Source organism: Sinohyriopsis cumingii, unplaced genomic scaffold, assembly GCF_028554795.1.
Source record: "Sinohyriopsis cumingii isolate HCF-2022 unplaced genomic scaffold, ASM2855479v2 utg000069l, whole genome shotgun sequence".
Taxonomy (NCBI): Eukaryota; Metazoa; Mollusca; class Bivalvia; order Unionida; family Unionidae; genus Sinohyriopsis; species Sinohyriopsis cumingii.
Genome location: NW_028315867.1, coordinates 1,090,573 through 1,115,068, shown reverse-complemented (window position 1 = coordinate 1,115,068; position 24,496 = coordinate 1,090,573).

Below are 24,496 nucleotides of genomic sequence, written 5' to 3'. Positions count from 1 at the left end.
ATAATCAGATGTGCAGTTCTTGTCTGTACCAGTTATAGAAATAAGTCATTTTCTGTATCATTACAGTGAGAGTCACAGAGGTAGTTCTACAACAGAACAATCAGAACATCACCAATATACTGACTGTAAACTTAAGTGAACCAGTGGCCTTGACCTGCATAACAGGATTAAGTCGACCTGACCCCAATATAGATTGGTACATTGGATCACAGAAGAGAGGCAGTGGACCAAGTCTGATCTTCACCCCAAGTAATGCAGACCACTATGATATAATATACTGCCAAGCTTACAACACTGATCCTAATAGAATAGTTTATTCCTTAAAACAAAGGATGTTGGTACAAGGTGAGTTTATGTCCATAATCAATTTGATAACATTAATATTCAAGCTAGTTTTACCTTTTTAATTAAATGAGTAAGTAAACTTAATGTAATGTAGTTTCAGATTGCACATCCAATCATCTAAGAGTAGTGAATGGGGATACCCTAGGGACAATGGGAATTAGCATTACAGACCCCCCTGGGACAATCTGGGGACTATGGAAATTTAACATGGAAAAAAAATCGTTGGACAATCTGGGGACAAGGGGAATTAGCATTACATGGGAATAGAGTTTGGGACTGTCTAGGGACAAGGGGAAATTGAACATGGGGGGAATAAAGTGTTGGTCTGTCTAGGGACAAGGGGATCTGAATATGGGATTTTTTTTTTTTTTAAATTTTTAAAATAAAAATTATTTTTTAAAAAAGGGGTGGGCAATTGAAAAGTCATTCTCTTTTCGAGAAATATGCGTGGCCCTGAAAAGGGCCTTTGGTTTTTCTTCTTCTGCTTCTAATTTCTTCTTTTTCTCAACCAACTTCTTATTTTCTCTCCTACACTCTTTCTCTTCTTTTCTTTCTTTTTTTCTCCTCCTCTTCTTTCTTCTTCTCTTCCTCCTCTTCTTTCTTCCTCTTCTCATTTTCTTCTTCTTTTTCAATTTTTTCATTCCATTTTCGTATTCTTATCCTTTCCTGTTCATCCTCCTTCTCCTCCTTTATCTCTTTCATGACACCACTTATTATGTCCTTTACTGTTCTTACGTTATTAATTTCCATCTTTACACGATGGGGACTATAGGAATAGTGGTCTTCATTCAGTCTTACTAACATCTGCTCCATCATTCCTAAATTGTCTAAAACCTCTTGTAATTTTTGCATTCTGTCCAGTTAGTTCGAAGCCATCTTCTTTGTAGAATGGTTTGAACGACGAATACTGTGGGTTCTTATACGAAAAGCGCGGACGTGAAGGAAAACATCCCCTTAAAAACATGAAATTGATCTTACCTAGATCATGATCAAACAACGCGCGGACGTGAAGGAAAATATCCCTACTTTTCCCATTTCATATAATAAAACCCAAACTATACTCTCCACATACGCTAAGAAACAATAAACAAATCCATAATTTACTATCCACACAATCGTACGTGAACGCTTACAATCACAAACACAAACACACAAACACACAAACACATACCCTCACACTATGAAAAAAGAGTCAGTGTTTATAATCACACTACTCTACCTACACACACATTGGCAAATTGATGGTTATTTCTTTTCTAGAGTATCGGGTAGCCCTTAAAAGGGCTGTTTTTTTGAACTCCAGATGCAACTATCTAATGATGGCACCTTCCTGGCCTTGCGCCACACACGCATCTTCTTCCCCAGTCTCCTTTCACCTTTCTTCTGGGGAGCGCAGAGGGAGGATGATTCGCTTCAGCACCCCAATCCTCTGTCTCGGGAATATTGTACGACATCCTCTCTCCTATTTTCTTTTCCTCCTCTTCCCTCTGTCTTCTCTCCTCCTCTTCCTTCTTTATTCTTTCCTCTTCTACTATAGCCTCCGCGGCCAGTTCATTTAACAGGCGCCTGACATATTCCAGATGTATCTTGAGTTCAAGAAGTTTGCTTATTCTGCTATTCATTCTTGTGTTGATCAATCAACAAGGGTAGCTAGACTGCCCAGTGAGTTTCAATTTATAGTGAAAGCGCGGACGTGAAGGAAAACATCCCCCATAAAACATAAAACTGATCTTACCTAGATCATAACCCAACAACGCGCGGACCTAAACGAAACACTCACTCACTTTTTTATGCTACCCATCACTATTTTAAAAAAAATTTCTTATTAACCACTTCAATAGACTTTTCACATACGCAAAGCAATCCAATCCAACCACAAATCTACACATCAAACACCAAAAACATTATTTTAATCTACTATCCTCATCAACGTACGTGAGCACTTACAAACACACAATCCTATACACAAGTACATACCCTCACATTTTTTTAAAAAAGAGTTAGTGTTTATTTTCACACTACTCTACCTACACACATTGGCAAATGGATAGTTATTTCTTTTCTAGAGTATTGGGGTAGCCCTGAAAAGGGCTGTTTTTTATTTGCTATGGCAATCTTTTTTAGTTTCTAAGAATGCGATGTCCTCTGAGGATAGACCTTCTGGCGATAGGTTTGCTTCTTCGGAAAGAGAAGAAGAACTCTTTGGTGTCGATACGACAATCGACAAAGCCTCTGTCAGTTTCAGGTTGCTGCTGCTGTTGTTGTTGTTGCTGTTGTTGCTGCTGTTGCTGCTGTCTCTGAAGTCTGTACTTCTCTGTCCATTCTTCTTTCTCCCTGTTCACTTCTTCTCTGAAGAGCTCTTCTATCAGGTCTTCAGTAACTTTTAACATTCTCACATTCTCTATTTCTTCTGGCTTCGGTATCAGACTGTGTCTGACCCTATGCAAATTCACGTAGGCTTCGTTGAGCTTAGCTAGTTTGGAGCACATCCTCGTAGGAGGATGAGTCGACAATGGATGGTTAGACTGGAAACAACCCCGGTTCTTAAAGTCAAGCGTGGACGTGAAGGAAAACATCCCCAACACGGATTTCGAGTCGCAACGTTCAATGAGTGTCATGAGAGGGATAGTAAGAAATTAAAGAGCATCAATCCAACATTCTTATAGCTAAACAAAAGACAAAGGCATTTTTTTTAAAAACACAACATTTTTTATTCAAAAATCACTTAACACTAACCAACAACAACTCTAACATTTTTTAACAATAATCCAACATGATAACATCAAACATTTTTTCTTCAAATGACAAACATTTTTTTCTCAGTTGACAGTCTACTTTAAACAGGGCTGACAACGTTGTGAATGAAATTGTGATTTCCACTGTTGGAAGTCATTAGGCCATTGATGGACACTACGTTTACTAGCTTGAGACAAAAGATAAGCATAATGGTCACAAAACCATCGATCTACTTTCACATCGTTTCTAGTAGAAGAACGAGGATCAAAATGAGTCACTAAATGTTCTAAGGAATAGCCCAGGCTGCGATGATGCAGAAAATACACACAGTACTGTCCACACACCAAGGAATCTGTGCCTTGTAATTTCACATTATTGAATTGGATGGTCTGAGCATTTCTTCTCATAAAGTCGATGATATCGTCTTCCAAAGGGGGCAATCCGTACGAATCGAAATATTCCACACATCCTTCTTGAGGAAAGTAGACGGCTACCCAGTGGGTTCCTGGGAGATGACTGTCGTCCGTGTTGATCACGTAAGCTAGATGGTCTTTAGGTTTGCGATGAGGGAGTTCATCTTTAGCACAGACGACAGGATTCCAAGAAGCCGTATACGAACTGTGGTTCAAAAGGTAATAAAGTTCCCAGGTATCCATGTTTTTTTCTTCTTCACAGGTAATAATAAGTCGTCAATTCGATCCTGACTTTTTGCTTCAAAATGTCTGAGAAATAACCGTTTCTTCGTTTCATCTACTCACTCTGATTCAGGAGAGCTTCGATACGATGGATCTCTTGAGTGGTTAATGGTGGACAAGAATATTCAAGCAAGTCTTTATACCACTGGTGCAACACGTCTTCGTCCGAGATGAGACTCCAAGCTTCGTCCAGATACTCGTCCAATTTTTCTTCTTGACTTAACATCAGGCATTTATCGTGTTGAATTTGACTGGGATGAGCGTTTTGCATCCATAGCAATTTTTCTTGATCAATTCCGTCATTTTTTCGACCAAGTGTTTGGCAAAATAGGAGACTAAATGGGCTTCTTGTTCTGGCCATCTCGACTTCATCATGATCACTTCTTCTTCCACGGTCTCCTCACATTTCATCTCCAAAGTTTCTCCACTAGGTAAAGAGGGATAGCAGTCTTCCATGGCTTCTAGTAATCTAGAATGACTTCTCTCAAGCTGCTGATCTCTATGGTATTATCGAATTCTGCATACAGGATGACGTTCACCGTTACATCAGAGTCTCGGTTTGCAAGCTGAATTTCCACACGAATCTGGCCAGATTTTATAGGGTGGAAATGTCCCTCGTCGCTGCCTTGGTCAGGAGTGAAATCGAAAGCCCACAAAGCATAGCCTCCTGCATAATCTTCGTACGTAATACCGTGACTGGTGTTGGTTCCTATCTGTCCGGTGGCTTCATACAGGGACAAGTACGATCTCAAGTAATTCTTCGCGACACCAAAGTTAGGTTCGAAAGGTCGGGTACACAAGGTCTTGCCATCGCGACTGACTTCGATGTTGGACACGACAAAATTTCGAAAGTTGAAAGGATTTTTATCGATAGCTCCGTTGAAGGCTTTATTCTCGACGATACCAAGGATCAAACGTTTGGGTAGCTGTCCTTGGAACAGATGATCTTCGATCATGGATCGCTGTCCAGCGGGAATGGTGAAGGTTTTCACTTCCACTCGTTGGATCGGTTACTTGGCGTTCGTTCTGCTCAACGTCTGACTGATGTCGTTACCTACTTTAGGTAACACTTCCACACGTCGCACGTAGAGCCTGGCTTCTTGGATGACAGTTTTGTAATCGTTAGCATTAGACAACAGATGGAAAGCGGCACTGCTGCGATTCAGTCTCAGGTGGACATCCACTCCGTTCAGCAAATACTTTTCTTGCAACCACATGTCCAAATGTAAACGATCCATCAGTTCTAAACTACGACTTAGTGCAATTTTCTTTCTTCGTTCTATAAATCCCGATAAATTTTGTTCATCCCCAGCAATTGTAGTGCTGTCGAACTTTGCACCTAATGCGTCAGGCTTCCATACCACGCAAGCATCCAGATGAGTATTCTTGGCTTCTTTTCCGTACGTCAAGAGATTTTCCAGGTACGCTCGGTAAGGGTAAGTATCCATGCTGCTGCTGACCAGTTTGTTATTCAAATACAAGTCCACTCCACTGAACAAGGAATGCATGAAATTGTTGACGGGAGCTACTGTGGACGTATGAATGAGAGGGTCATTGTCCACTTCGGTTACTTTGACTTTCAAGTACAAGTAACTGCTATTCAGATCGATGTAATCTTCGGGCTGTCCCTTGATTTCAAACTCGATGGGAGCTGAATCTGTCAATGAGGAAACGGGATGAAATTCCACCCACTGGGATTCTTGCATGGTCATCATGGTGGGAGGCATGGCAAACAGATCCAGTTCCGACTTGGAACAAGCACATGACTCTCGGTGCATCATTTTTTCTCTTTCTCAATAATCGAAAACATCTAAGTCTCGAATGGTTCTTCTTTTCTTGGCCTTTCTAGCTTGAAGTCTGGTGAAAGGGTGTTTTCTTCGTCGTCTCTTTCTGCCTTGTCCTTGCTGAATGCCTGATTCGGTAGCGTGCAGGGCATTTATAGGTGTGTCTCGGCGACCCAAAATGTCTTTGCCCGTTTGCAGCAAGACATTTTTACCTGCCCTCATGAAGGCTTCTTTAGGGTTTTGTTTGTCGATGATGACATTTTGGAGAAATTCTTTGCCTTGTGTCAGTGCCGCATCTTTCAAGGCGTGCAATCCGCGTGTCACCATCGGTTTCAACACAGGGGCCACCGAACGAAAGGCCGATTTTAACATATCTCCTAAACCGTGTCCTCGCTGTCGTGCAACCCCTCGGTACACTGGATACATGACTTACGAATCGTGAGAGAACCGTTTTCGAAAATGGAGTTTCACCGTGACTTTTCCTTTGGTGAATGGAATATTTTGTCCCAGATCTCCTTTTATAGCAATGTTGACCGTGTCCAAATACGACTTGCTGACGGGTAAATAATGAGGATGTACAAATTCCCGGTGGACGTGGTAAGTGTTTCCACCTTCCTCGTCAGTGACCGTGGCAAAATTTACTTTGAAAGGAATGACACGCAGTAACGGCATGGAGGTGTGTCCCACCACGTTGTACTCCACCACATCGGAGTACACAAACATCAAATTCAGTCCTTGGTTCAGTTCTACCGGGTAACGAAAATACCTTGCAAAATGCATGTCGTTGTCAATGTCTGCCATTTTTATTTTTTTGGTGTCCGTATCCGTGACCATTTTGAGGTCTCCACCCAAAATGTCATACAATCCAGGACAAAATTTAATACGTATACTTCTTTCGTCACTTTGAAATTTGATGAGTAGACGGTGAGAGAGTTTGTGGTACTCGATGGTGACACGTTTACCTTCTTTGGTCAGAACTTTGTCAAAGGTTGCATAGAATTTGTCAGCGATGGCTTCCACCAGATGTTGACCACTAAAATAATGGCCTGGGTTAATTTTAAAGTGATAAACGAAAAGAGGAGGAGAAGAAGAGTCACTGCTGCGGGGTAATAGGTCCTTTGCAAAATGTGAGTTATGTTGAGGACTGCCCGTCATCTTTTGCTGCAGTGCTGGGTCCAAAATTTCGACGTAAAAATTGTTCTGACTTTCAGTGATGTTTTTGATTTGTGTTGGGTGAATCATTTCTACCAAAGCCACTTCCCAATGGGCTTCGTGATCTAAGGGGATGGCCTGAGGTAATTTGGCCGTGTAACAGCACAACGTGTTGTGGGGAAACACCTCTATGGAACTGTCACTGGGTAAGGTTAAGTAAAATTTGTTTTGGTGACTCATAATTCCAGAGTTCCGTGGCTGTCCGAGGGGTTACTGGACGTCAGAGGCGTGTCTCCGCCCAAAATGGGGTTCTGGTTGTGGTTGGACTGGTGACTGGCACTGGCACTGGATACAAAGTTCCCGGGGTTCCCGTTCGAGGAGAATTTCAGGGAGGGATTGGGAAGCAGGTAACCGATGCAACTGCTCAATACAATGGTCCACAATTGTTTGTCTCCTTGTTGCAAACTCAAATTGGCAATGGCTGCCCCGATGACACAATACACCACGAAGATTTGGCAGAAAAAGACGATTTGCGTTTTAGGCACACGTTCTCCACACCACACACACAAGGGTTGTTTTTGTAAATCTTGCACAGAAGAACTAGGTGAAGAAGGAGTAGTCGACGTAGCTGCGTCTGCTGTGTGAAAGGGCATGATGGTCACTTCTTTTTATAGTCGATGACTTGCGAAGCGTCGATCCAAGAATCAAAACTGGGTGGATATCCTTTCCAACGTACTTTGACTTCTTTGACACGTCGTTTGCCCACTTTACGGGTTCTGCGTTCGAAAATGCTTTCGATGTCGTACACGTCGTCTTCTTTTTTGGTGACACGTTGTAACTCGGGTAAATAAAACGTTCCTTTGAGCATTTCTCCGTTCATGTCTTCCAATTTATAGACAGCAGGATGACGGCCATGCACTCGTCCAGTGACGCGAAACAATTCGGTCGTCCAGTTAGGGAAGTAACCTTTGTCGAAAGTGCGTTTGGTTTTGCCAATGCGCACATAATCTCCTACGGCCAACACTCCACTTTTCTTGGGGACAGCCCTCGTCGGGGACGTACCAAACAGACGCTCGAACACCAGCACTTCGTTCTCGGGAGTCACGTCTTGCGGGGCACGTCCGATGCTTCGATGGTAAGATTGGTTGTACGCTTGCACCAGGTGTGGTAAGATGTCGATGTACTTCAGAGTGTGGTGATGCGTAAAATATTTCCACATGCGTTCTTTCAAAGTGCGTTGAAAACGTTCCACGATGCTGGCTTTGGTTTCGGGATTCTCGGTGGTAAAAAAATGAATGTCACGTTTCTTTAATTCTTTTTGGAAAGCTTGGTTCAGAAATTCGGTGCCTTTGTCCGTTTGCCATCGAAGAGGGTGACGACCGCTTTGTTTCAACACCCGTTGCAGGGCTCGCACTAACTCGCTGCTCGATTTGGAAGTCGAGGGCACGACCCAGGCAAATTTGGAAAAGACGTCGATGACACAAAACAAATATTTGTAGCCACGATTGTAGCTGGCCAAATGAGAGACATCGGCTAAATCGGCTTGCCATTGATGATCGATGCCTTCCACTTGGGTGCGACTTCTGGCAAACTTGCGTCGAATGGGTTTGTGTAAAGTGTAGGTAGCTTGTTCTTGTAACCATAGTTGCACTTGAGGTAAACGGAGACTTTTCAGTCGCGTTTTGGCAGCACGATACAATTTTTGAACTCCTGCGTAACCTGCAGGATGCAAGGGATCGTAGTAAATGCTGGCTAAGACTTTTTCCATTTTTTTTGTGTTTGTATGTTAATAAGACACCCACTCTTGGAGGATGCTACTCTTTTTCTCTTGGGGTACTTTCTTGGATTGCAATGCTTTGCGTGTGCGACCGGCAATAGGTGTTGAAGAGGAGGATGTCTGAGCGGGGGATATCGGTTCTTGTTTCACTTCTGTCTTCACTTTCTTTTTCTCTTGTGATGAAGAAGGGGTGGCCATCATCTTTTTAATCCATCCAATTCTGGAGGTAGGTGGTGTTGTTAACTTGCGTACTTTTTCTGGTGGAGTTTGAAACCCTTCTTCTTCTCCTTTTTCTGTCTTGGTCACTGGTACTGGTGGTACTGGTACTGGTACTGGTACTGGTGATGGTGCTGGACTTTTCATCAAGGTCTTAAAATCTTTCAGAGTGGGTAGAGATGTTTCGTCTAAAGCTTTCTGGTGAAAGAGTTGCATTCGTTGCAAGAGTTGACCGTACTTTTGCGATTTTTCTGTTTCGGACAAATCTTGGCGATCCATCAAGGACTGCAATTCGTGTTGTAACTGGGACATTTCACTCAAATGGGGATTGGGAGGTAAATGCGGGGTGCGTTGTTCTTGCCACCGATGGTATTCCATCCATCGTTTGTAAGGCACTAAAGCTAGTTTTCGTCCTTCCATGGGGTTGTCAGGGGTCGATTCTGAGATCTTGGGACCTCCGAAGGCCTTTTTATCTTGCTCCCACCAGTCCTCCCAACATGGTTCCCAAGACTCCTTTCGGGGCCTAACAAGAGAGGCAAAATGCCTCCACGTTGGACCAAAATCATTTTTGATGAATGGGAATTTTCTTTCCAACCATTTGGCGAAGAACTGACGATGTTTGCTTAAGCATTGTTTCTGGTGTTTGGACAAAGGGATCGTGCCTTTCAAAACGTTCAAACAACATTCGCACACGGTATCGATGACCTCTTTGGAGGCCGATTGAATGAGTTTTTTTCGTAGAGGTGGAGAAGCTTTGGACAGGACAGATAACATGTCCCCATGTTTGACTAAACGTGGTGGGAGTCCTTTCCTTTTCTTTCCTTGGGGTTTTCTGGTTTGACATCTTTGAGTCTTCAGTAGCACCAAAAAAACACTGATACCCCGATTTGGTCACAGGCCTTTTTTATACTGGAACTCGTCGCCACTGATTGTCTTTACGTCGTATTAGTTTGAGGACAGGCATGACACGTCGTGCAGGGGTACGTAACGGACTAAATCGAGCCAGTTCTTGCTTGGACAAATCCAATAAACTTTGTAACCTTGGACTTTGATTTTGGGAGAAGGTACTTTGTGAGCAGCAGCCACTGCCACTAAATTGGAGGGTCCTGCCACTGGGGAAGTTCTTTTGGGGGTCATCAACGGAGAAGTTCTTGGTGTGATCAACGTCTCCAAGTACTCTTCAGTTCTGGGTGTCATTAACGGAGAAGTGGATAAACGTGAGGCTGCCGGAGACGCAGTCACCGCTGTGGCAGGTCGTGGTTTGCGAGTGTAAGGTTGCGTCCTGGCCGAAGTGCCTCTCTTGCGACTAGTTTTCTTCTGTGAACTTTTCTTTTTCTGGGGACTTTTTTTCTGTTTCTTTTTCTGGGGGCTTCTTTTCTCTTTCCGGGGTGGTGTCTTTTAAAAGGAGAGTCCTAGCAATGGAGAAGTTCTTCTTCTTGGGGACATGGTCTTTTTCTTTTTCTTCTTGGGGCTTTGTTGGACTTTTTTCTTGGGTATAACTTTGGGGGCATTAGGATCCCATCTTAAGAGTGAGCGAATGATGACCCCTCCTAGAGTACCGCTCCCTCCAGGTTTCAAAATGATTTGTTTTTTGGTTTGAGTATCGATGCGGGGATCGGCCAGTTGGACCAAAGCGACTTTGTTTCGATCGAAAAAGCGTTTGGTTTGATGAGGAATCTGAATGATTCCTTGGAGTATTTGACGTACCGTCACCGTGAACCATCGTAAGACTTCTTTGAGACTAGCTTCTAAGACACGGGCACGTGTTTGTGGATCTTTTTTTCGACTGATGCCATACAAGGCACGAATCACTTTGACGGGAAGATGCGACTGAAGGGACGTCATGTTCACACTGTGTGAGACAGACGAAAAAAGGTCTGAGGTTTTTATAGATTTTTTTATGGGGAGTGAAATGAAGTCGAGGACGGAGACGTGTACAGGACAGGCCTTCCGTCTTGGCACCAGTGGTGAAACAAGTGGGTACGAAATCGCAAATCCTCGGGGGTCGTAGGTTTCAAATCGACGAGTAAATAGGCGTGTGGCGTTTGAGTGGCATCGTCGTACGCCTGAGTCAGCCAAGGCGTTCCTAACTGTTTGGCTAAGACTTGCACTTGCGATTTATCTCGAGGGCTTTTAAACAAGACCACGTAATGCGCATTGAGACTAATGGTGCGATGGGCTTTACTTTGTTGAAACAAATTTTGGGTGATGTAAACGACACTGACATTACGGCGATGCCCTTTGCGCGTGAACCACAGTTTAATTTCTTCTTCGTCTTCTCCTAACATGTCGTCGAAAATGACCAAATGGGTTTGACGGGAGTCAGAGACGATGCCGTCGTCTTCTTTAGGAATGCCTTCCACAAACACGATGGAATCGCCTTGACTTTCTCGCAAGAGGCTGTACGCCGATTGCCACTCTTTGTAACACCACACGATCCGCTGAGGTGGCCGATCGATCAAATGATGTTTATGTTCGATCAAATGTTTGACGAATTCGGTTTTGCCTGAACCGCTAGGTCCAGCAATGATCATATTAAAGGGATGGCGAAGATACAAAACCTCCCAACTGGCACGATCTAAGTGTTCGTCGATGACTTTGACAGTAGAGGAAGAGGGAGCAGAGACAGCATAGGTAGCCGTTGTGTGAGAAATGTCACTTGTGACACGAAAACAAACAAGACAAGAGTTTATATACTTTTTCAGAACACGTTTATTAAATGTTTTTTTTTCAAACATGAATACGAAAGACAAAAATACATAAAAGCCAAAGGCTTAAGTACAAGAATAAAAGGCACATGATAACCATTAACGTGGAATAAACACAAGTGTCTGTACAACAACATGTTTTGGGTAATGTTCTAACCAGTTCTATAGTAGGGGGTAAGGTCACACAAGTATCCTCCCGAAAGGCTCTTTCAGGCCTGTCCACGATAGTCCCGTCCTGGGTGACGGGTTCTTCTGGCACCGTCACTAACACGGGTTGAAAAGTAACTTTTTTCCTTGAACAACTCTCGTGCATACTGGGCCACTTCTTGGGTCCAAGCCTCAAAACCCCATTCTTTCCAGGCACGGACATCTGTCCAATGGGGATGTAAGTCACAAGCTACACACACATCGTCATACACGTCTTGGGTAGCTAAAAGTTGACGAATCTTTTTTTCCTGTTGAGGTCGAGAAGTATCCAGATGAAAACGCAAGGCTTTGAGCAAAAGGAGTTTTTCGTGACCATTTAAGGCCATTGAGGTGGTAAGTACTGATCGTAAAGAGTCCATAAATAATCGGCTGGTAAACGAAATCCCAGAAAACAAGTCACTAAGACACACACCACTTGTCGACTCAAATTGAATGGATACAGTTCTTGTAATAATCGATATTAATGTTTAACGGTTTGAATATGGTCATTGAGTTCCTTCCACGGAATCTGTTCAATAATATGTGACATAATCCGTGGCATGGCAACTTGATTTTATAGTGTCTTTGTTTCGGAAGCAATAAAGGTAATTTCTAACTAAACATGTTCGTTCTCCAGTAGGGAATTTAAATGTTACATACTGTAACTGAAACGTCAGAGTTTGTCTAGATGTTTCGTCTTTTTCTAAGCAGATTCCATGTAACAAATGTTGGTAATCCTTTAACTCGTCTTCCTCAATACGTTGCAGTAAGTGAATCTCGAAGTAACCAAAATTACGAACGTCTAGTCCATCCTCATCCCCAAACTGAAAGTGTTCAACAAGGTCTGACCACTGAAAAAATTTCTGACGAATCAGTCCTCTTATGCCATTCAGGTACCAGTGGTTACAGATCTGGTGACGTAACGGATGCAATTGTTCTTTACGTTTGACTTGTATTTTGACCAGTTCTCGGTAAATCCTTTCTCTCAACTCCTCAGGCAAGCCCAAAATGTTCTCTTGTAAAGTATCCATAAGTATATACACTGTTTTTGGAATCGTTGGGTGGTGGCCAATAGCCTCGTTTAACTTTGTGCCTGATGTAATATCCACTCATAATCAGTCTTCTTGTACTTTGGAACACAGCATAATTTAAAAACGGATGAATCACTCTGAGTTTGCGTTTCACTTGTATTTTGATTAGTTCTCGGTAAATGCGTTCTCTCAACTCTACAGGCAAAGCACGAATGTTCTCTAGCAAAGTATCCATGAATAGGTCATTCTAAATCCTCTTTGGTCTGACACAAGAAATGTACTCTTTGCACAAACATGGTTTTACTTCAGTGTCGAATTTAAATCGTTTAGTCACTAATTTGCACATTACAATTCGTTCAGAAGTTTCCTCTTTCACTAAGTTGACATTGTGTTCAAGATGTTGGTAATTCGTTAACTCTTCCTCTGGAATTCGATGCAGTAAGTTTACAATGATGTAGGTAGAATCGTCCATAACAAACCAATCCTTTTTAAAACTAGAGGATCGATGATCAATGTCTGTCCGATGGAACACTTTCAATTGAATCAATCCTTGTATAGCCTTCAGGTACCAGTGCTTCAAACACTGGTGACGTAACGGATGCAATTGTTCTTTACGTTTCACTTGTATTTTGACCAGCTCTCGGTAAATGCGTTCTCTCAACTCCACAGGCAAAGCACGAATGTTCTCTTGTAAAGTATCCATGAACAGATTATGGTAAGTTACTTCAATGTCTCGGTCCCACTAAGGGTAAGTAATGACAATTCGGTGACTATCGAGCATCTTCTACGTAGGCCGAATCTTGCGGTTCCCAGTGGTGAAGTGACACACCGCAACTGATGCACTTGACTTTATCTCCTTCGCCCAAGTAGAAAAATCCGGCTCTGGCTAATTCTTCGGGGGTCGGTCCTCCAAGATACTTAGGCCATTTTCCTTTGAACGATTGAAGACGATTTTCAAAGTCGCAGTATTCCGACAAACGCACAGGAAACGAATATTCGTCTTTCACAGGTTCGTTTCGATGAGGGTTGGGTGACATGAACAGGAGTCTGCTCAAGGCTGGATGACATCCATAGGGGGGTAGACGTGAAGGTAAACATTCACCTTTAAAGTGAAACCCAGCAAAACGTCCAAGAGGACGAGCGGCATCACTTTCGCATCCCTCAGGTTTGACACGAACAGCATCACTTTCCATGATAGGGGTAATGACACTAAAGTTCCCATGATGCTTTACGGCATCGCTCAGGTCACAAAGTACAGCAACGTACCCATCACAAGGCTCACAATCGCATTCCACTTCAGAAGCCTCACACTTGAATTGTGCCTTTCTAAACAACTTGTTCTGTGTTTCTCTGAAAGTATTCATCTTGTTCTCTCGGTCTTGGTAGTCACAATGAACTATCGATCTTGCCTAGGGTTCCTTTTTTATATACAGACCAATACCGACGTGACCGTACGGCAACGTAAAGTGATTGGGAAGTCTCACTCGCTTCTGGTACACAATTTGATAGACTTTCTCCAAGGCCGACTGACGATGTGGTGAGTGGGTAAACGTACAATCTCGTTCGGTTGGTAGGTGGTCACTTTAAAGTGTCCATCCTCTCCCGATTGCAAGGGTTCTTTCAATACCCCAAAGTTGACCACTCGACTGGTACTATAATTCAGAGTCAGTCCTTTCACTTTGCACGTCGTGTGCACTTCTTGTTTGTCCCGGTATTCGTAGCCGTAATTTTTGGGGCCGCCGCTGATGAAACTTAGAATCTTGCCGTCGGGATGTTCGTCGTCCAGGCTCCTAAACGGTCTCCTTCGATGTCAGGGTGCTGTTGACTCGGGTGATGGATGTAAATGCAGCTGTCCGTGTCAAAGTACAGGACGCGTTCTCCTAACAGTTCTAAAGCTTCGTACAATTTTAAGCGAGCATGAGCTGTCACGTCAGCCGCAATGATGACATTTCCAAAATGATCGTCTTGTACAAAGTCCAGATCTTCTTTGTAATTGACCAAGATCAAATCCTCTCGAACGACGTCCACGTGTTTCATGTATTTGGTTTTGTCGTGAATCATCTGGAAGTAGCGGGAAGGTTCTGTCAAATATTCCGTCTTGGGTAAACACGGTCGTTGTGCCATTTTACCCGACAAGCAATTTAACATCACTTTGGCAAACGATCGCCTGCCTTCGTTTTTCTCGACGTGGTCTAAAGTGATGCCTTCTTGTTCATAGCATTTCTCTTTGAATTGTATTTGGTCTTCGGGAGTGTGACACCAGGACGGATAGCCGCTGCCTTCTTGCTTCAGTTTCAAAAAGGCATCCACGTAGTCGGCGAAAATGCCTTTCTGACTGGGATCACCCTTGTGGTATTGTCATGTCTTGGGAAAGTGGCAAATTTCGTACACTTCTAACAGTTGGTATCCCATGTCCAGAGCTTTGAACAATTCTACGTTGACCCAGGTTCCCGTTCTTCCTGGGTGTGATGGCAAGGCTGGTCTTGGTTGCACGTTTCGGCACAAGTACGGCACAAGGGAAACATCAGTTTGCCTTGACAATGGTGAGGTAAGACGGGATGATACAAGTCCGTGGGAGGCAAAACTTTACACTTGATCAAGCCTTCGTATTGTCGAATGTTTTTCAGGTCGATGTGTTCCGTCAGCAATTGTGGGTGCCCTACAGGAAAGCGACAATATTTGCACACGTAGGGATAAAGTGAACACACGTCCAAGTATTTGATTTCTTCTCTTTTCTCTTCGTCGGCTTGGTACAGCAAACAGGTGGCATTGGTCCTTCCTCCGTACAAACTATCCCTCGGATTCAGCGGGTCCATGAACTGGTAACTTTCCACGAGGCGTTTAAACTCGGGATCGGTTTTCATTCGGTGATCGTACTCGTGTTCCCACATTTCCACCACTTGGTATCCTTGCTGTTCTAACTTTAGGCGCCGCTGACAAGTGTCCTGGTACAAGTCTTCCATGGTCCGTTGTAAAAACTGATTTTTAGTGCTACGGTCATTGTAACAGACGGGACATCCGTGAAATAAGCAACCGTTAAATTCGTACACGTTCTTGGGGTTTTCTAAGTCCCAGCCATCGACCGAATACGTTTTCGCCCCCTCCGTTGTGGGCATGCTGAATCCACTTGTCTTCCTTGTCGCACAAGTAATGTAACCAACGTAGGGCTTTGACCGAGTATTGACCTTTGACAAAGTGGGTCGTTTGAGGACTGATGACAGCCACGGTGTTTTCAGGCATGAATCGTTGTCGATACACTAAGGAACACGCTTTGGCAATGGTGCAAGCTTCTTTCAAAGGATCGACCCCTCCGTGTTCCATGAACAGTTCTCGAAATTTTCCACAGCAACGCCGTAAAATGTCCACGTCGGAACGACAATACTTTAACATTTCTTCCTGAAAGTCGAAAGGGTCCGAGGCGTGAGCCTGGTACCAAGCGTAGAAAGCTTCTCGTTGTTCGGTACGCATGTTGTCGGGGTCGTAATAGTGAGCCTCGGGTAAATGGGGTAGAACAGCGTGCTGATTGGCTTCCGTATTGAAAAAGTGTTTAAAGTACCCTTTAGCCATTTCTGTCATTCCAAACGTTTTAGGCATTCGGCTCAAAGGAATGGCCAAACAGCTCATCGAATCTTTAAACTGTACTTGTCCCACTTGCTTGAAAATGATTTTGGCTCCGTTCAAAGTCACTTTAGGACGCTCGGTGCCTTGTTCCGTATAGTACCTCAAAAGAAACTGTCTATCGTATCCGGAGAAATTGTGAGCCATCACCGTGGCATGACGATGACAATCTCCGTAACGTTCGATGTCCTCTTGGCTCCACGTCTTGTCGATGGGATCTAAGACCCATTGGGCAAAATCGGCTAACGTGTTCGGTCCCCGAAATATTTTTTCACGCCCTCCAGGAATCTTGCTGCAGTGAGGGCAATGACTGAAGATAGGTTCTTGAATGCACTTCTCGCACGCTCGATGAGCCACGCAGAAATTAGGAATGTGAATGCCAGTCTCTTGCATGCATTCGAAATCGAAAAAGATGAAATTGCCTTTCTTCTTGTGACCGTCCTCTTTCTCTGGTGGGGGGTGGTATTTTTGCACGTAACATTGATGTTCCAAGTCCACGATGTGGTGACAAATGTGATATTTTTTCTTTCCTGAACATACGTGTGCCTTGGTTCTATTTGTACGTATGCCTTGTCCACAGGTAGGGCACATTCTCAGCAGTTGACAAGCACATTTCTGCTGTGAAGCTTGCGTCTTCAAATGTTGTTGGTAATAGGTAGGGCTAACAAACGTGCGCAGACAAGTTGAACAAGGCACTGGTTCTTCGCTCAGACAGGGTGGAGAGGCCAAACATCCTGGGCATTTCAATCCACAATGCTTGTGTTGCTCTCGATTGTTATAACCATAGTCACATTTCTCACAGTAATAACCGTATCCCAGGAATGCAGTGATACTGGTAACGGTATCGAAATGGTCATCGTGATATTAAACATGAATGTATTTTCCATCCTTAAAATCTTGGCCTCGAAACAACAGAGGCCCGCGCATTTCTTGAGGGTGCACTTTCAAGGTGTATCATGGAGCTAGGGCATCTTGCAATGTTTGCATCTCAGGAATGCCACAGTGTGTGTCTTTGGACAGTCCAGCTTGTTGTAACAGGAGTTCTGCTTCGTTTCGTTGTTTGGCTCGATTCGATTTTCGAATGTTCTCCCAGGTTCTTTTCCATTCTACCGTGTCGTTCTTGTTGGCATAGGTTCGTCCCACCACGATGGCACGGGCTAAACACATCTGGTCTTGAGGGTTGTTAATTCGGACGAGTCTTGTTTTGGTGTTGCGAAGGTCGTCCACCAATGACATCTTTTTGCGTCCGGTCCCTTGAGGAGGAGAGACGTGGGTCATGTCCAATGTGGCTTTACCATCGGTGATGTCAAACTGATCATTAGATTGTTGTACGTATTGAATCTTGTCCATGACTTTGGAAGCAGTCAATTCTGCAGGGGTGATAAACTCGATCCAAACAGGGGATTTCAAACCGTCGTGTTGTATGGAAAAGTCTCAAGCGATCGTCTTCTTTGGGTTGACATTGTCGCTTGAGTGCGGTGAGCAAAGAATCCCACACCCCAGTGATGAACACTTCTGCTTTCTCTAACGGCACTTCAGCCTTGAAATCTTTAAACTTCACCGTGTATTTGTAAGCCGTGGTTCTAAATTTTCTAGAGGAGCGCTTTTCCGTCTCTCGAATGGAATAGTATTTTTCAGGGTTGACTAAGGGTGGTGAACTTGGTTTAGAGGTTTCAAATTCTGGTTCACTCATGTCCTCTTCAAAATCACTGGCATGAATTTGTGCCAAGATTTCTGCCCTGGTACGAGGCGATAGATCACGTTTCTGCCTCTTACTTTCTTCTTCTTTCTTCTCAAATGAATAGGATCGTTTCATCTTGAGTGCAAAACGTCAAATGACTCAAGTTTAAACACCATAGACTAATTTATAGTCATGGCAGACCAGCGTATATAAAAGGGTGTGTGTCTTGTCCTTTCACTATTCATTTCACTCTCAAGCCGAGCACAACGATGGAAGAGACTAACCAAATCGAACGTTTCGTCAGAGCTTTGCGAGGGGTCATTAGAAAATTCTCTTCAGACCAGCCCACGGACTACTCTCCTTCCTTTCGAGATAAAAGTCAAGATACTTGCTATATCTGTAAGAAGAAAGGGCATTGGTCTTCAGAGTGTCCAGACCGTCAAAAAAGAAAAAAAACAGGGGCTAAAAAAGACAAAAGTAAAGATACCTGTTATTATTGTAAAGAAAAAGGACATTGGTCTCCAGATTGCCCAAAAAAGAAACAAGAGGAATCAGAAGAAAAAAGGAATTCTTCAGAAGAAGAGAGAGATTCTTCAGAGGAAGAGAGGGATTCTTCAGAGGAAGAGAAGGATTCTTCTGAGGAAGAAAGAAGACAGGTGAAGAAAAAGAAGCAGGAGAAGAAAAGAAGAAGGGAAGAAAGTGAGGAGGAGGAAGAAGAGGAAAAGAGTGTGACGGTGAAGAAATTCAAAAAACAGAGAGACTAAACAAGGAGAAAGAAGAAGTCAATGAACTTTTAATTAAAGTGTTCTGTTGTGAATTGTGAATTGGATTGTAAAAAATGGAGAAAAGAATAAATTAATTATACAAGGTAAGTGTCTTTGAGTTTTGATTTTAAAATAAGAAGCTACACTCACGCACTCATACAAAGACACGTACTATAAGGGTAAAATGGGTGGGGTTTTTTTTGAGTTATTGGCAAATTGAAATTGTATTTCTTTTCGAGAAATGTGGGTGGCCCTGAAAAGGACCTTTTTATTTTGGTGTAGGGGTAAGTTTAAGCAATCAACTTTAACTGCCTTAAGCCTTTGCCACGGCCAAGGCCTACTTCTGGACTGCGTAACGTTGATGATGATGATTGGGTTGAAATCACTAAGGGTGGTACGGTAGGCTTAGTCACAGGGTTGACGTGTTTAGCTCGGGAAGGTCGTATTCTCTTCGGTCGTAATAAAGAAGTCTGATACATTTGTTTCAGACTTCTTAACTCCGCTAAAATGTCCAACAGTACCGTAACCGTTTGATTTTCACCCTCTTGTTTCTTTGCTGCTACTTCTTCTTGCTGTTGTTGCTGTTGTTTTTTTCTTACCTCTTCTTCTTGTTGCTGTTGCTGTAGGAGAAAAGCTTGTTCCGCTTCCTTTTGTCGTTGTATAAATTTCTCCAATTCTTCTTTCTGTCTCTGTCTAAAATTCTCCACTTGCGGTAATGAAGAAGGTAACGAAGGTTCCGGAACAAATTCTTGCGAGGAGATAAAATCCACAAAATCCCAATTCACCTCTTCTGAAAGTAAGTCCGGGTTCCCTTGGGCAGTCTCCCCTGTTGGTGCACCCCAATGGATCGTTTTCTGAATTTCCGTCATGTTGAATCACTGTCGCATAGATTGACTGCACACAAGCGCTAACGAATCTATATAGACCAACTGACGTCACAGACTGCTCTCTTCGGATTGGATGCGGGCTGACTGAATTTTGTAACGCGTGTTTTGATTGGTGAATGAAATCAATCCGTTTCAATAATACCTCTACCTATAAATAAGCGCAGTTCAGTGCATTGATTCACCTGTTCTCGTCGCTTCAAGATGTGGACCGATGTGCAATCTTCTACGCTTGTGTCTTCCATGATGTTCCGGACGGACATGCTCATGTATGTCCGATCCAAGTGGACCGTTGTCCACAGGACAAACACCAGTCTGTGGATACGTAGGATCTACGTAGAGAGACAAGGATGCCTCAAAAGAGTGCTGATTTACGGGCCAACAGTGAGACGCAGCCTAAGGACAAGAAGAAGACCAATGTGGTGCCTTTTATGTTAATGGATACATTAACATAAACCCAAAGGCCTTTTCAGGGCCACGCATATTTCTCGAAAAGAGAATGACTTTTCAATTGCCTACCCCTTTTTTAAAAAATAATTTTTATTTTAAAAATTAAAAAAAAAAAAAATCCCATATTCAAATCCCCTTGTCCCTAGACAGACCCACACTTTATTCCCCCCCCCCCCATGTTCAATTTCCCCTTGTCCCTAGACAGTCCCAAACTCTATTCCCATGTAATGCTAATTCCCCTTGTCCCCAGATTGTCCCACGATTTTTTTCTATGTTAAATTTCCATAATCCCCAGATTGTCCCAGGGGGGTCTGTAATGCTAATTCCCATTGTCCCTAGGGTATCCCCATTCACTACTTCTAAGCATGTTGTTTATAACATACTTCTCTTAGGTGGATGCAGCATTACGACCTCACTGGGAGAGAGTAAAACATTGTTGCACGACTTCACCAAGCATATATATATATATATATATATATATATATATATATATATATATATATATATATATATATATATATATATATATATATATATATCTACTACAAAGTTTCAATAAAATCGTCAAAGCAGTGCGATGATGGGCTGAATTGTCATAATGCCGTCTGTTTTGATAAATTTTCAATAAATTTCTGCACATGTGGGTCAGAGCAGAAAAGTAAAATCTTATTGTATATGAAGCACCGTCTACATATATTGACTGCAAATTTCATATTAAAATCTTGCAAGTAGTGGAGAAGAAGCAATGCTGAACTGAATTCTCAAAATACTCGTCTTTGCGAAAATTTTGTGTGATATCTCCCCCTCCCCCAAGAAGAAAATAAAAGCTTATTGCACATACATATACTACAGAGTTCCATTAAAATCATTAACAAATAAATAATTGAAGTTGAATTCACACAATGCATTATTTATTAAGGTTTTTATAAAAATGTCATATTCCCACTCACTGCACCCCTCTCACTGAAGAAAACAAATCTTATTGCACATCTGCGCTTGTGACGTATCCAGCATTCAGAGCTTCAGTAAAATCACCCAAGTAGTGTGGGAAGAGAATTGATAATGTATTGAGTTCCTAAAAGAGTTAGGTGGTGGAGCTTTATTTCAAGAAATGTACAAAAAGAGTTAAATCTTACTGTACATTTATATCAATCATATAGTCAAAAAGATTTCAATAAAATCATCGAAACTTTATTACATGTTTTGGTACCCTGAATGTTCAAAATTTCATTTTGTGTTTTTGAGATAAAGAAAAAAGTAAAACCTGTTCTGCATCAGTCATATTTTTAGTATACAAGGTTTCAATACAATAATATTGCTGTGTGAGGAGAAGAGATTACAAGCTGAGTTCCTCAAATATGAACCCTCTGGAAGTTTTTTCCAGTAGGTAATAGTTTTTTTTTATAAAATATTAATTGTGACCTGCCGACTATATAATCTTGTTTCTCTATAAATTATTTATTCGTGATTTATGATTTTAGCAGTAGTTCTAAGGTCATTTTGGGGTTTAATTTGCAATACAGCAAGTCCTGTTTGTATAACATTTTTACTTTGTATTGTAGGTTATATCTATATAAGGGAGTAATGTAGCATTACTCCAAGCACTGGCCTAAGCAGAATTACTCTAAAGACTATATACTTATAAATATATATATTTTATTACGAGGATGTATATTAAGATCCCTATGGTTGACGAATGTAAGGACATTAATTACCACTAATAGTACTAGGACTATTCCAACCTTACCGCTAAACAAGCATATCAATAATTCGCTCCATACTGGGTTTCTGCTTGGTATCGAACCTAGGACCTCTGAATGCGAGATAAGACAACTATCCCCTGCCTGCACGTTACAGCACCGATACTACCACGGCCATCTCCATATCACCAAAAAATGATGTTTCGGTTGCCGTTCATATACGGTACCAGAACGTGCAGACACTCTCGAAACTTTAGATATATATATCGTATGTCCTAAGATACCTTGACCCTGGCAAAGTTAGGTTATATCTATATAAGGGAGTAATGTAGCATTACTCCAAGCACTGGCCTAAGGAGAATTACTCTAAAGACTATATGCTTATAAATATATATATTTTATTACGAGGATGTATATTAAGATCCCTATGGTTGACGAATGTAAGGACATTAATTACCATTAATAGTACTAGGACTATTCCAACCTTACCGCTAAACAAGCATATCAATAATTCGCTCCATACTGGGTTTCTGCTTGGTATCGAACCTAGGACCTCTGAATGCGAGATAAGACAACTATCGCCTGCCTGCACGTTCCAGCACCGATACTACCACGGCCACCTCCACATCACCAAAAAATGATGTTTCGGTTGCCGTTCATATACGGTACTAGAACGTGCAGACACTCGAGAAACTTTAGATATATATATCGTATGTCCTAAGATACCTTGGCCCTGGCAAAGTTAGGTTATATCTATATAAGGGAGTAATGTAGCATTACTCCAAGCACTGGCCTAAGGAGAATTACTCTAAAGACTATATGCTTATAAATATATATATTTTATTACGAGGATGTATATTAAGATCCCTATGGTTGACGAATGTAAGGACATTAATTACCACTAATAGTACTAGGACTATTCCAACCTTACCGCTAAACAAGCATATCAATAATTCGCTCCATACTGGGTTTCTGCTTGGTATCGAACCTAGGACCTCTGAATGCGAGATAAGACAACTATCGCCTGCCTGCACGTTCCAGCACCGATACTACCACGGCCACCTCCACATCACCAAAAAATGATGTTTCGGTTGCCGTTCATATACGGTACTAGAACGTGCAGACACTCTCGAAACTTTAGATATATATATCGTATGTCCTAAGATACCTTGGACCTGGCAAAGTTAGGTTATATCTATATAAGGGAGCAATGTAGCATTACTCCAAGCACCGGCCTAAGGAGAATTACTCTAAAGACTATATGCTTATAAATATATATATTTTATTACGAGGATGTATATTAAGATCCCTATGGTTGACGAATGTAAGGACATTAATTACCACTAATAGTACTAGGACTATTCCAACCTTACCGCTAAACAAGCATATCAATAATTCGCTCCATACTGGGTTTCTGCTTGGTATCGAACCTAGGACCTCTGAATGCGAGATAAGACAACTATCGCCTGCCTGCACGTTCCAGCACCGATACTACCACGGCCACCTCCACATCACCAAAAAATGATGTTTCGGTTGCCGTTCATATACGGTACTAGAACGTGCAGACACTCTCGAAACTTTAGATATATATATCGTATGTCCTAAGATACCTTGGCCCTGGCAAAGTTAGGTTATATCTATATAAGGGAGTAATGTAGCATTACTCCAAGCACTGGCCTAAGGAGAATAACTCTAAAGACTATATGCTTATAAATATATATATTGTATTACGAGGATGTATATTAAGATCCCTATGGTTGACGAATGTAAGGACATTAATTACCACTACTAGTACTAGGACTATTCCAACCTTACCGCTAAACAAGCATATCAATAATTCGCTCCATACTGGGTTTCTGCTTGGTATCGAACCTAGGACCTCTGAATGCGAGATAAGACAACTATCGCCTGCCTGCACGTTCCAGCACCGATACTACCACGGCCACCTTCACATCACCAAAAAATGATGTTTCGGTTGCCGTTCATATACGGTACTAGAACGTGCAGACACTCTCGAAACTTTAGATATATATATCGTATGTCCTAAGATACCTTGGCCCTGGCAAAGTTAGGTTATATCTATATAAGGGAGTAATGTAGCATTACTCCAAGCACTGGCCTAAGGAGAATTACTCTAAAGACTATATACTTATAAATATATATATTTTATTACGAGGATGTATATTAAGATCCCTATGGTTGACGAATGTAAGGACATTAATTACCACTAATAGTACTAGGACTATTCCAACCTTACCGCTAAACAAGCATATCAATAATTCGCTCCATACTGGGTTTCTGCTTGGTATCGAACCTAGGACCTTAGAAAGCGAGATAAGACAACTATCGCCTGCCTGCACGTTCCAGCACCGATACTACCACGGCCACCTCCACATCACCAAAAAAGGATGTTTCGGTTGCCGTTCATATACGGTACTAGAACGTGCAGACACTCTCGAAACTTTAGATATATATATCGTATGTCCTAAGATACCTTGGCCCTGGCAAAGTTAGGTTATATCTATATAAGGGAGTAATGTAGCATTACTCCAAGCACTGGCCTAAGGAGAATTACTCTAAAGACTATATACTTATAAATATATATATTTTATTACGAGGATGTATATTAAGATCCCTATGGTTGACGAATGTAAGGACATTAATTACCACTAATAGTACTAGGACTATTCCAACCTTACCGCTAAACAAGCATATCAATAATTCGCTCCATACTGGGTTTCTGCTTGGTATCGAACCTAGGACCTCTGA